An 11475-nucleotide genomic window follows, 5' to 3' on the forward strand; every position below is an offset into this window, starting at 1 on the left:
TTTTACTAAATTTGAATTAGATTGCAAATTCAGTGAAATGTTCAAATCATCTGAATCAGTGAATCATTGCCTGGAGACTCACCCTGGATGAATATTTTGAATCAATTTCTCATTAGCTGAAGTCTTGCTCTGAGCAGATCATTTGAATCGCTAACTGTGGACTCTTTGAATTGATCTTTTGAAACAGTAGGTTGTTCACTTTAAAACAAAATAAAAAAAATATTTGCAAAAATAAAACCTAAATTTTGTCATTATTATTTCAAGCATTTCAAGGATCCCCGTGTTTGACTTCATTTGAATTAGTTTGAAAATTCAGTGAATTGTTTACTGAAGACTCACTCCAGCCAGATCATTTGAATCAGTAGTTTGCTATCTGGCCATATTTTTTATCAGATCATCTAAATTGATGAATCATTAACTGGAAACTCGCTATGGATGGATCATTTGAATCAATTTCACATTTACTGGAGAGGTGCTCTGAACACTTAATTTGAATCAGCACATCATTAGACTCCCTCTGACTAGATCATTTGAATCAGAGAATCATTAGCTGTAAACTCACTTTGGCCGGATCGTTTGAATCAGAATATTTGCTATCTGGTCAAAAAAGGAGATCGACTAAATCGGTTAATCATTAACTGGAGACTTACTCTGGACGGATCATTTGAATCAATTTCACATTAACTGGAGAGGTGTTCTGGGCATGTCATTTGAATCAGCAAATCATTAACTGTAGCCTCACTGTGGCTGCATCACTTGAATCAGTAAATTGCTAACTGGGCTCTTTGAGCAGATCATCTCAATCAGTGAATCATTAACTGGAGATTCACCCTGAATGGATAATTTTAATCAATTTCTCCTTAACTAGAGTCTAGAGCTTTGTCCAAAATCACATACTTCCATCCACTTGTTAAGCGTTGACGTGTTGGTGAAGTATGAAATACTGTTTCCGGGTCCAAGCTGCCACTCATTTGAATTGAGAAAATATTCGTTTACGATCACTTTTCATTTATATCACACATTAAAGTGAATTGTATATAAAATCATGGTGTACACAACAGTCTCAGGGCTTGCTGCATCACAAATACCAAAATTTTAACAATTTATAAAAAAAATGAATCACTTTCTGGCCATCGGATATTAGGCATGGACATTTATATTGCGATCATGATTTTTGAAAATATTACAGCGCTTTGTAAACATTTATTATTACCATTTGATGAATCTCCCCATACGGTTTAACAGAGCGCTTGGACCCGGAAGCCGCTTCGCGTGATGTCACACTTAACAAGCGGATACTATATAGTATGATAAAAACAGTATGCCAGCTGAGTAGTATGTCTGAATTCATAGAATTCGACAGACAGCATGTGTGAAATACCCAGATGACATACTGTACTACTTCTGACAAGATTCTGAAGTGCACATTCGATGGACGCTACAATATCCCATAATGCATCGAGAGAATTTATGAACGGAAGTGAAGTGATGAAACTGACGCTGAGAGTTCCATTCATGCTACTGACTTTTATAGAACAGAGATACCCGAACTAGGGCCCGTGGGCCAAAGTTGGCCCGTTGTAACCTTTGATTTGGCCCATTATCCCATCTGAGAAAGGAGTACGAATGATGGGCAGAGTTGGGGCGAATGATTTTAACAAAGATTGTCATTTCTAGTTTAAAATAATCTTTTTTGTTTGTTTGCTTTAAGGCTGAGCTACAAAAAAGCCAACAGATATTAAATGTTTCAATTAAATGTTACTCGTAAATACATAAATAACTATTTTGTAAAAATGTAAATATGGTCACTTGACAGTTAGAAGACAATGCAGAAGACTACAGTAGCTTGACTAGCGTAACCCAGTCTGTTATAAATGAGATCATTTTTACTGCTATAGGTTTATTATAAAAACTTAAAAAAAAATGTATACAACATTAATTAATACAAAGCAATGTTTTCTAGTTATTTTAAAATATTATTAAATAAATTAGGAAGTACCCATGGTAGCTATATTTACCTTTGTCCCACTAGCCTCAAGTTTGGTTTTGGGCCGTTCATAAGTAAAAGTTTGGGCACCCCTGGTATAGAACATACTTTTCTAACAGCCGAGTAGTAAGTTTAAATTCCAATGCAGTACCTATTGAGCAGTAGGTGATTTCAGACACAGCCTTGTTCTGAGCATTTCATTTGAATCAGTAAATCGCTAAGACTCTTTGATTGGATCTTTTGAATGAGTAAATTTCTCACTATAAAAGGAATTGATTAAAAAGCTGCCTAATTCTTTAATCAATTACTCAGTACAATTTGTGAACTGATTTAACAAGTTAACTAACAAGTTTTAGCACGTTTGCAAATTTGATGCTACCATTTTCTCTCTGGCCTGGTGTTGATTTCTCCAGATGAAACTTCATCAAAATAACTTTTTTAAAAAGTACGCCATTTTGTTTTGGAATGAACCTAATATCCAACACATCTCTATGAATGCTTAATAAAATAATAACTTTGTGGAAAATATGAACTATATGTTATTAAAAAAAAAAAAAATCAGATGAATTGATTTATCATTATCACATGACCTACAAATGTCTGCTGCATCCAGGGGTGGATTTAGTGATTTGAGAGCCCTAAGCAATTCCAGCCATGTCCTAAAATGCACCCTTTGTACTATTTTTTTTTTATCACTCAATTTCATTTGCTACATTTTACCGTAATGCAATTGCTACACCTTTTTAAAAACATTTATTTAAAGATTCATGTCATCATATACAATAATATAGCCATCTATTATACAATCGTCCATCGGCTAGTAATTCAAGTCTTTTGTAAATGGTAAACTTAGGGTTAAAATAAAATTTAAAAAAAGTAATAAAATTAGTGTTTCAAGATACATTAATTGCTACATATTTAAATGATTTGTTTTCTTAAAATGAATTAACAACTAAAAATAGTAAAGAATCTTTATTAGAATATTTAAATTTTTTGTAAATATTTACCTAATTTGACTGCCAGACTGCTCCATGATTGGGGTGGGGAATAAATTTTCTTAGATGTAATAATTATGTCAAAATTTTCTTTGTTACTCCCTCACAACACAAAATGTGATATAAAACAATCTCATATAATTTATGGGTAAAATTTATATTTGTATTTATTTATCGGGTGCCCCAGATTTCCTTACTCAGGGTGCTTTCACATCTGTGGTTCGGTTTATTTGGTCCGGACCAAGGGAAACAAATGACACATTTTAGCATTTTCTGCTGTTTTTGGGTCCTTTTCACAACACACTGATTGCTTTGATCCGAACCAGTTGAAAGGAACCAAAATGTAGTCATGGGACAAAATCCACATCACTCATTGGCCAGATGTTATTGAACGTATTTCCTAAACTGCTTTTCAATTGGTCATAATTAACATGTGGGAAAATGCCAATGGAACTCCTACAAGTAAACAAACCGGCAGACACAAAATGTCGATTTTTACTATGGAGGGACCAATGCGTTGGCTGATTGTATCCCAGGTCATAATATACTATATACTTTGTATACTTCACTTTAGACAAACTATACATTTTGATAATGAAGGTGATAATGAAGATAATGAAGCCGCGACTGCGGCTGGAAAACAATGTTTAAATGCATTGTAAACGACGAAGGTGCATCACAAGTCACTACAGGAGGAGGAGACGTGAATTAATTTAGCTAAACTGAAAAATTACCAACGATCCATCAGGTTAATGTTTACCCTATTTCTCCCACTCTGTTTAAAACTGTTGGTAAAGTGCTGTCAACAAATATTTTTCCTCTACACCCCATTAGTTGGGACAGCGCATTGGACTACTTCAGCTGAATTAGTTCAAAAAGGCCCAGTACTTTTTGCGGTTGAGTCTGTTTTAGTTCGGATAATAACTAAAACACCACAAACTAACAACTCCAGGGTACATTTGAAAGCATACTGAGACCACCTCGTTTAGGAGGTCTCAACACGCTTTTTTGGTGCGCTTTTGGTGCGCCCTCAAGTGCGATTGCTATACTCACACCTGCCCAAACGAACCGCACCAAGAGAGAAAACGAACTCTAGTGCAATTCAACCGAATTAAATAAGGCAGGTGTAAAAACACCCTTATACACTTTTGTTACTTCTGTGAATTTGAACACTTCTTTAGTTAGACTGTTTTTCGACCACCATGTAATAAAAAAAAGAGTGCTATTTTGGAAGAAAAATGGAAGTGTTTATTTTTTTAGCTTTTTTCTAAACCAAAAATACTTTTAATATCTTGAAAAGAACAATCTGCTATACATCACAGCACTAACAACACTTCAGCTACATGTAAAATGCCTATACAAAAATCGTACAGCAAAAATAGCAGCAGGAGAGTGAAAAATAGACAAAAAAAATGGCAGAGAATAAGAGCTGCAGAGACTCAGAGTTTAGTCTGCAGATGTAACAGAGCAAAAGCTTGTATCTTGGAGAGTCAGATTCTCTCTTCCTCCAACTCTTTCGCTCTTTGTTTGCGGTGGCGAGGTCAGGTTGCACCACTAATATTCATTCCACAGACATCTTTCACCCCCAGAGACTGCTTTCAAATCCCCTTTTCATTCAGCACAGATATTATACACCATTAATCTTGTAGTCTCATCCCCAAGAGCAAGAGTCTCTGGCAGAAAGGCCAGAAAGACCAAGGTTGGGTGAATTCGTCCATCTGTGAGTGTGAGCGGGTTGAAATCGCGTGTGCGTGACTGGCTATTGTCGAATTCATTGGGTCTGTGAGAGTTCAGCCGAGGACACGTTCACGCCAGAGCTGCACCTCTAGCGGCACGGCTGCGCTCGGGATGTAAATGAGCGACTGACTGCAGCACCGGCAGCCGCCAGAACACGACAGAGCGTATTAATGTACGGCTAATGTGCAACTGTGTTCTCATTAATATGGAGAGGGGCTGTGAATACAAAAGACGCTTTTCACAGATACAAAAGAAAGCATCTTAAGCAGACAGGGAGTGATTTCGGAGGCTGTTTCCAAGTGATCCCGTTTTAAGCTGGTTTTCATTTGTAATTACAAAACTGCTAGAGACAAAAGAGCTGTTAGAGGTCAGAGATGTGTGAAGATGCACTTGCAAGCTTATTGAGGCTATTGGAAGCTTTACTACTGTACCTACACGCAGCTTAAATTTGGATAGCTGATTGGAAAACAGAGTCAGAGAGTCATTTTGATGAACATCCTTTTAATTAAGTAAATATGTTCATTAAACCATGTATATACATATATACTGCATATGTTGGCAAATAAAGTAATTGGCTGCTTTGAAGTTATTACAGGTTATCTGCTTTTAATATTAATGGGTTGTTGTTTTAAAGTAAATGTTCCTTTGTGTTTTTTTAAACAACTAATAATGAGTCTTCAGAATTTATTGAATATTTTCAGTAGGGCATTTATTTGCAATGTGTCAGTATAAAGCATTCCATTTATTAAAACCTTAAATAATGGAAATATATATAATAAAATATATATATATATATATATATATATATATATATATATATATATATATATATATATATATATATATATATATATATATATACAGTAATATAATTATTTCCAATATTTAGGGTCTAAAATAATAGGATACTTTATGTTGACATACTGTCACATGTGTTAAATTACACTTATCTTTTTAGCCTTGAAGACAAGTTATCAGTAGTAGAAAATAAACTTATAAATCAACATTTTTTGCTCAAAACGTGTAATGGCAAAGGCAGAGTTATGGCTGCTGGCTGTTTATAAGGATGTTGGTTTACTGCTTTGATGCGTCAAGCGATTGCTTGTAAACAGTCCAGTTTTCGGATGTGGTACTTTCATGTTAACATAGCATGCATGCCTTGTGGTACTCTCATAAAAGCATATCGGAAATTAACCATTTAGTTTACATACACTGTAAAAAAAGAATTTTTTTTTTTTTTTTTTAAATGTCTGATGGTAAACGTTTACTATTTTAGGTCCATCAAGATTACCCAAATGATTTACATTTTAGAGAATTTTAAAAATTTTCTAGACAGTCAGAAGTTTACATACATTTCCTTGGTATTTTTTTTTCTTTGCTTTTAAACTGTATAACTTTGGTCAAATGTTTTGGGTAACCTTCCACAAGCTTCCCACAATAGTTTGAAGGAATTTTGGCCCATTTCTCTTGACAGAATTGGTGTAACCGAGTCAGATTTGTTGGCTGTCTTGCTCGCACAAGCTTTTTTAACTCCGCCCACAAATTTTGTATAGGGTTGAGCTCAGGGCTTTGTGATGGCCACTCCAAAACATTCACTCTGTTGTCCTCAAAGCACATTTTAAGAAATTTGGCAGTATGCTTAGTGTCATGGTCTGTTTCGAAGACCCTGATTATTTTAAACTGGCTAAGTTTTAATTTCCTGGCTGATGTCTTGAGATTTTGCTTTACTATTAAATAATGTTCTTTCTACATAATGCAATCTATGCTGCGAAGTGGACCAGTCCCTCCTGCAGCAAAACAGCCCCACAATATTATGCTGCCGCCCCAACACTTCACAGTTGGGACGGTGTTCCTATGCTTATAAGCTTTCCCCCTTGTCCTCCAAATGTGACACTGGTCATTATGGCCAAACAGTTCAATCTTAGTTCCATCAGACCACAGGACTTGTCTCCAAACATTTGTCTTTTTCCGAGAGTAATTTAGCATATTGTAATCTGGCTTATTTGTTGTTAATTCTGGATTGTTAATCTTTCCATGTTGTTACACAAGGAAGCAGTGTGTTTGAGGTTTTCCTTAAATACTATTCAACAGTTGTGCCTCCAATTAACTCAAATGTTGTCAATTAGCCAATCAGAAACTTTCAAAACCTTGACATCATCATCAGAGCTTTTCCATCTGAGCTTTTTTAATAATCTTATTGTATGTAAACTTGATTTTTAAGAAAAGTTATAACAATTTCTCAAAAAATATCTCTCTCTGTATTCTGCTATTAAGCATAACAGAAACAAAATTGATAATCCTAACTTACCTAAAAGAGAAAAAGTTTAGTCACATTAACGCCTGACTTTTTAAAAATGGTTATGTGTCTTTTAATACAGTGTATGTATAAACTTCTGTATTCAACTGTATTGCTGTTTGATTAGCAAAACAATTTTTTTTTCTGTGAACTGTCATGCCATGTTCTGTTTCCAGCATTTAAGATCTTGTTTAAAATCTGTGATTTACTCTACTTATACAGTATAGGGTATATGCAGAGCTAGCGTTTCTTCCCATACCGATATACTTCTTGTACATTCTGAGACCCACATTAAAGCGTATAATCATTTAAGCAGTGAAGATCATTGGTTTTTAAAGAAAATAGACGTTAAACGCGCCAATTGTGGAATGGCATACAGTTCACTAGAAGCGTTTGACCCAGGTTACTGACAAGTCCTTCTACGTGCTTCTGTATACATTTCAGGATTTAAAGCAACAGTCACCAAAACAGCAAAGCCTAAAAAGGGTAGTTTCAAAGAGATATACAATTTTATCTATGTGGTATTTTGAGCTAAGACTTTACATACACACTCCAGGCACATCAGAGACTTGCAAAGAGGGGTATACTAGGTACCCTCTAACTGACTGTATTCTGATTATGAACTAGTCTTACATTATTAATGCTGTTGAAGAAATATATAGTCACAACAGCATTTAGTCCAACGTTTAGTTTTGACTGGCTTAAAACCTTTCCTTGCATACCATTTTTTTTTGTCAGAGAAGGCAAGAAATTGTTTATTTTCATTATTATTTTAGTTTTATGTCTTTTGCACAACAAAATAATTTCCTTCACCTTCAGAAAATTAAGAATCATAAACTGGAGTCATTCATTTTTTCTTCGGTTTAATGACTTATTTATCAGGGGTCACCACAGCGGAATGAACCGACAACTCCAGCATATGTTTTATGCAGCAGCATAAAACTTCCAGCCGCAACCCAGTACTGGGAAACCCCCATACATTCTCACACTTTACACACTACAGTCAATTTTGTTTACCTAATTCACCTATATACTGTGGAAGAGACCGGAGGAAACCCACTTAAACAAAGAGAACATGCAAACTCCACACAGAAATGCCAACTGGCCCAGCTGAGACTTGAACCAGCGACCTTCTTGCGGCAAGGCGACAGTGTTGACCACTGAGCCACCGTGCCACCCCATAAACTGTAGTCACATATTGTAATTTTTCAATAAAGACAGTACTAGATTGCACAGTATGTAAAGAAAGAGACCGGAAACATTCATTTGTCTTCCAAAGGTGAACAAAAGTCTTACAGGTTTGAAAAAAACATGAAGCTGAATAATTCATAATAACAGAATTATCATTTCTGGGTGATCTTAACCTTCAAAAATGTTTTTTGCTCACAAGACATTAATAATAAACACAGTAACACAGTGTGAAATATTGTGAAATGTCATTGAAAAGAACTGTTTTCCATGTAAATGTTACTTGTAAATATTTTTGGTATCATGCCATTTGATGCACTCCAATAAACAGTTTCTGCCATACGCGGAGGAGCATTCCTCGGTGTATTCCTCAACAGAATCCGACAGCAGATGATGAAATCTCTCAATGATGCAATCACAAGACATTTTCATAAAAGTCTCAGTGTCCTTACTTAACCTTTCAAAAGTTTCCTTTTCACTTTGCATGTTGTTCGAAGCATCAACTCTTAAACTTCTTACTCAAACAATCTAATAAAAACAGGTCAAGGTATATAAAAAAATCTTTATATGAAAATTATTTAATCAACCGCATGCATATACAACTAATATAAGATACAAGTCTAATAATATTCATATTATAATAGCATACTAATGTTATTATCTGCCTGGATCTTGATATACCATTATTAAAGACTGATTTTAAAATGGCAACGATCCCCAAGGATACCAAGAGGAGAGATATCATTGAAAAGGTGCTGCTACATTATGAGAACATTATGTTCTCATGCCTATTATGTGTGTCTGAAAGAGACTGTGATTATATGTGTGCTTTAGATGTATGCTGCACAGCCATATCTATAGTGCTTATATGCGCTATTGTGTGTATGTGAGACGAGTGAAAGAGAGCGGGAGAGGCTTGCTCTTATAAAAGAGAAACAACACTCCTGTTTTTATTTTCAAGCATACTGTATGTCTGTGCAGGAGGGGGAAAAAGATCAAATATGATCAAAAATCAACAAAGAGAGACATAATGAGAAATAATAATAAAATCTCATCAGCGTTCTAAAACTATATGATTGCTCCTCATTCTATACAAACAAATAAGTAGTCAAATTACAAATTAGGGGATTGGCAAATGAAAAAATAAAATCTTGCATATCTGCAAATACTATAATGCCAGGGCTGAATAGGACCATACTAATTATAAAATGGCAAAAAGGAGAAACTGAACTAAACTCAACATATACTAAAAGTTTAAGTTGCTTGTAGATTGGCTTAATTCTAACAAAGAGAGCATGATTAAGCCTGATTATTCTGTTGTTTTTGAAGGGAAACTCAAAGCTGCAAGACAACTTTAAACGCTATGCATATTTAACAGTTAGAATATACCATATATATGCCAATTTATTACATGCAATAAATAAGTACTTTTGAATATGATACAAAAACCATCTGAAATTTTTTGGCATTTTTTCCCTCAGGCTTCTATGTCTTGATTCAGGTATTTTACTATTATGGCATGGAATGTTATTTTCATCGATTTTAACATGAAATAACTGAACCAAAACATAAGATGCAGAGAAAAATGCTCATTGTAGAAGAAAATTCTAGATGGCACTTAGAGGTTTTTGCATCTGAACTCTTCATATTAACATTTTTATCCCTTCATTAGTGAATTTAGCCAATCATTTTGATGCATTTAAACAAAACAGATTTATTAAATCATTATGTTCATTAAAACGGGAGTTTGGTCACCTAGCATCTTTAGTAATAAAAAGATGATGCATTTAAATTCAAACATGATTTATAATATAATATATTATAATGATATATGATAATATATAATAATAATAACAATAATAATAATAATAATAATCACAAACTACAAAATATCAACAAATTTTTTTATTTTCATGCTTCTCTTGATTTTTCCTGTTTCAAGAGTTCACACTTAGCTGATGATTAATTATAAAGCGTTTTTAGCATGCTAACCTCAGGAAAGAACTCCGAGCTCATAAGATCCTCGAGCCTCTCGTTTGCAGGGCGAGAGGGGAGTTTGAGCTCAGGTAGGTCTCGAGAACGCCCCTACTGTTTATAGCTAAGGACCAATTAGGAATTGCTAAGAAGAGATAACTGCTGACTAGGAGCATGTCTATGGTGCCAATTTGGATTAGTCAATTAACTTATGTCGCATGTCTTTAGACTTTGGGAGGAACCCGAGGAACCCAGGGGAAACCCAAGAGAGGATGGGGAGAACATGTAAACTCAACACAGAAACATGTAAAAAAAAACATTGAAACATAGCTGTCTAAATATAATGAAAAAACAATACATTGATACAGCAGGTCACATATGAAATACCTTACTAATGCATTATCAAAATGTCACAAAAAACATTAGACCATAACATCATTTTGCACATACTGAGACAACTGCAAAGGGTATTCTGTGATCAAACTTCTGTTGCATAGCCAACAGGAGGTTTTCCTGACCAAAAACATCTTGAAACAACCAAAATAAATCTGGAGTTTTTTTTTTTTCAAATGGGGTGATTGAAGTCGTTGACAGAAATCTGGTGGCCCCTTGCTATAGTAAGCCCACCGTTTATCACATGACACAACATACTTTAAACCGATGACCTGACTTCATTTGATGCAACAGTTCCTGCACTCTGCCTCCTCCCTCTGATGCCCAGCTCTTTGATGGGGCCCTTGCCCAACTCTTTGACCCCTGCTGGGCCTCTTTTACACAGAGCCTCCTCTCACATGCAGTCTTTCCTGCTATATGTTGACAAATTGCAGAAATGAATGGTTTTTCTCTGTTTTACATACTCTATTTTTCTCAATGTAGATCATTTTTGATGGTCTAAAATCCATATTTAGGCTTCAAAGTAATCCACGAGACACTAAAAGAACTATAGGTCTTCTGAACCAAAAACAATGTGGAATTTTCAGACAAATAATATAATAAAATTTGAACAAACACTCTTTTCACCTCAGCAATGTACATTTGTTAGGAAGTTGGATGGTATTTACATCCTGCATGGCCTTGGGCAAGTAAATAATTTGAAAATGTTCATTTTTGTGTGAACTACTCCTTTAAAATGCAAGCATAAAATGCAAGTTGCATCAGATTTTACTTCACTTCCATTGGACTCTTTGAATCAATCACTCTTTTGAGTCAATCACTTACCAAATGGATGACTCTATGATTTGTAATTGCTTTAAGTCTTTCTAATGTGTAAAGTCTGTCTTGCTGCTCATTTTGGTCAG

The 11475-nt window shown here is 34.9% G+C and overlaps 1 protein-coding gene across 2 annotated transcripts in view; it reads right to left on the reverse strand.

The window, feature by feature from the left end:
- Positions 1-11475, reverse strand: part of igdcc4 (immunoglobulin superfamily, DCC subclass, member 4) — a 129320-nt gene that overhangs the window by 51431 nt on the left and 66414 nt on the right. The window lies entirely within an intron of this gene.

This window comes from Danio rerio, chromosome 7 (assembly GCF_049306965.1).
Source record: "Danio rerio strain Tuebingen ecotype United States chromosome 7, GRCz12tu, whole genome shotgun sequence".
NCBI classification, from domain to species: Eukaryota; Metazoa; Chordata; class Actinopteri; order Cypriniformes; family Danionidae; genus Danio; species Danio rerio.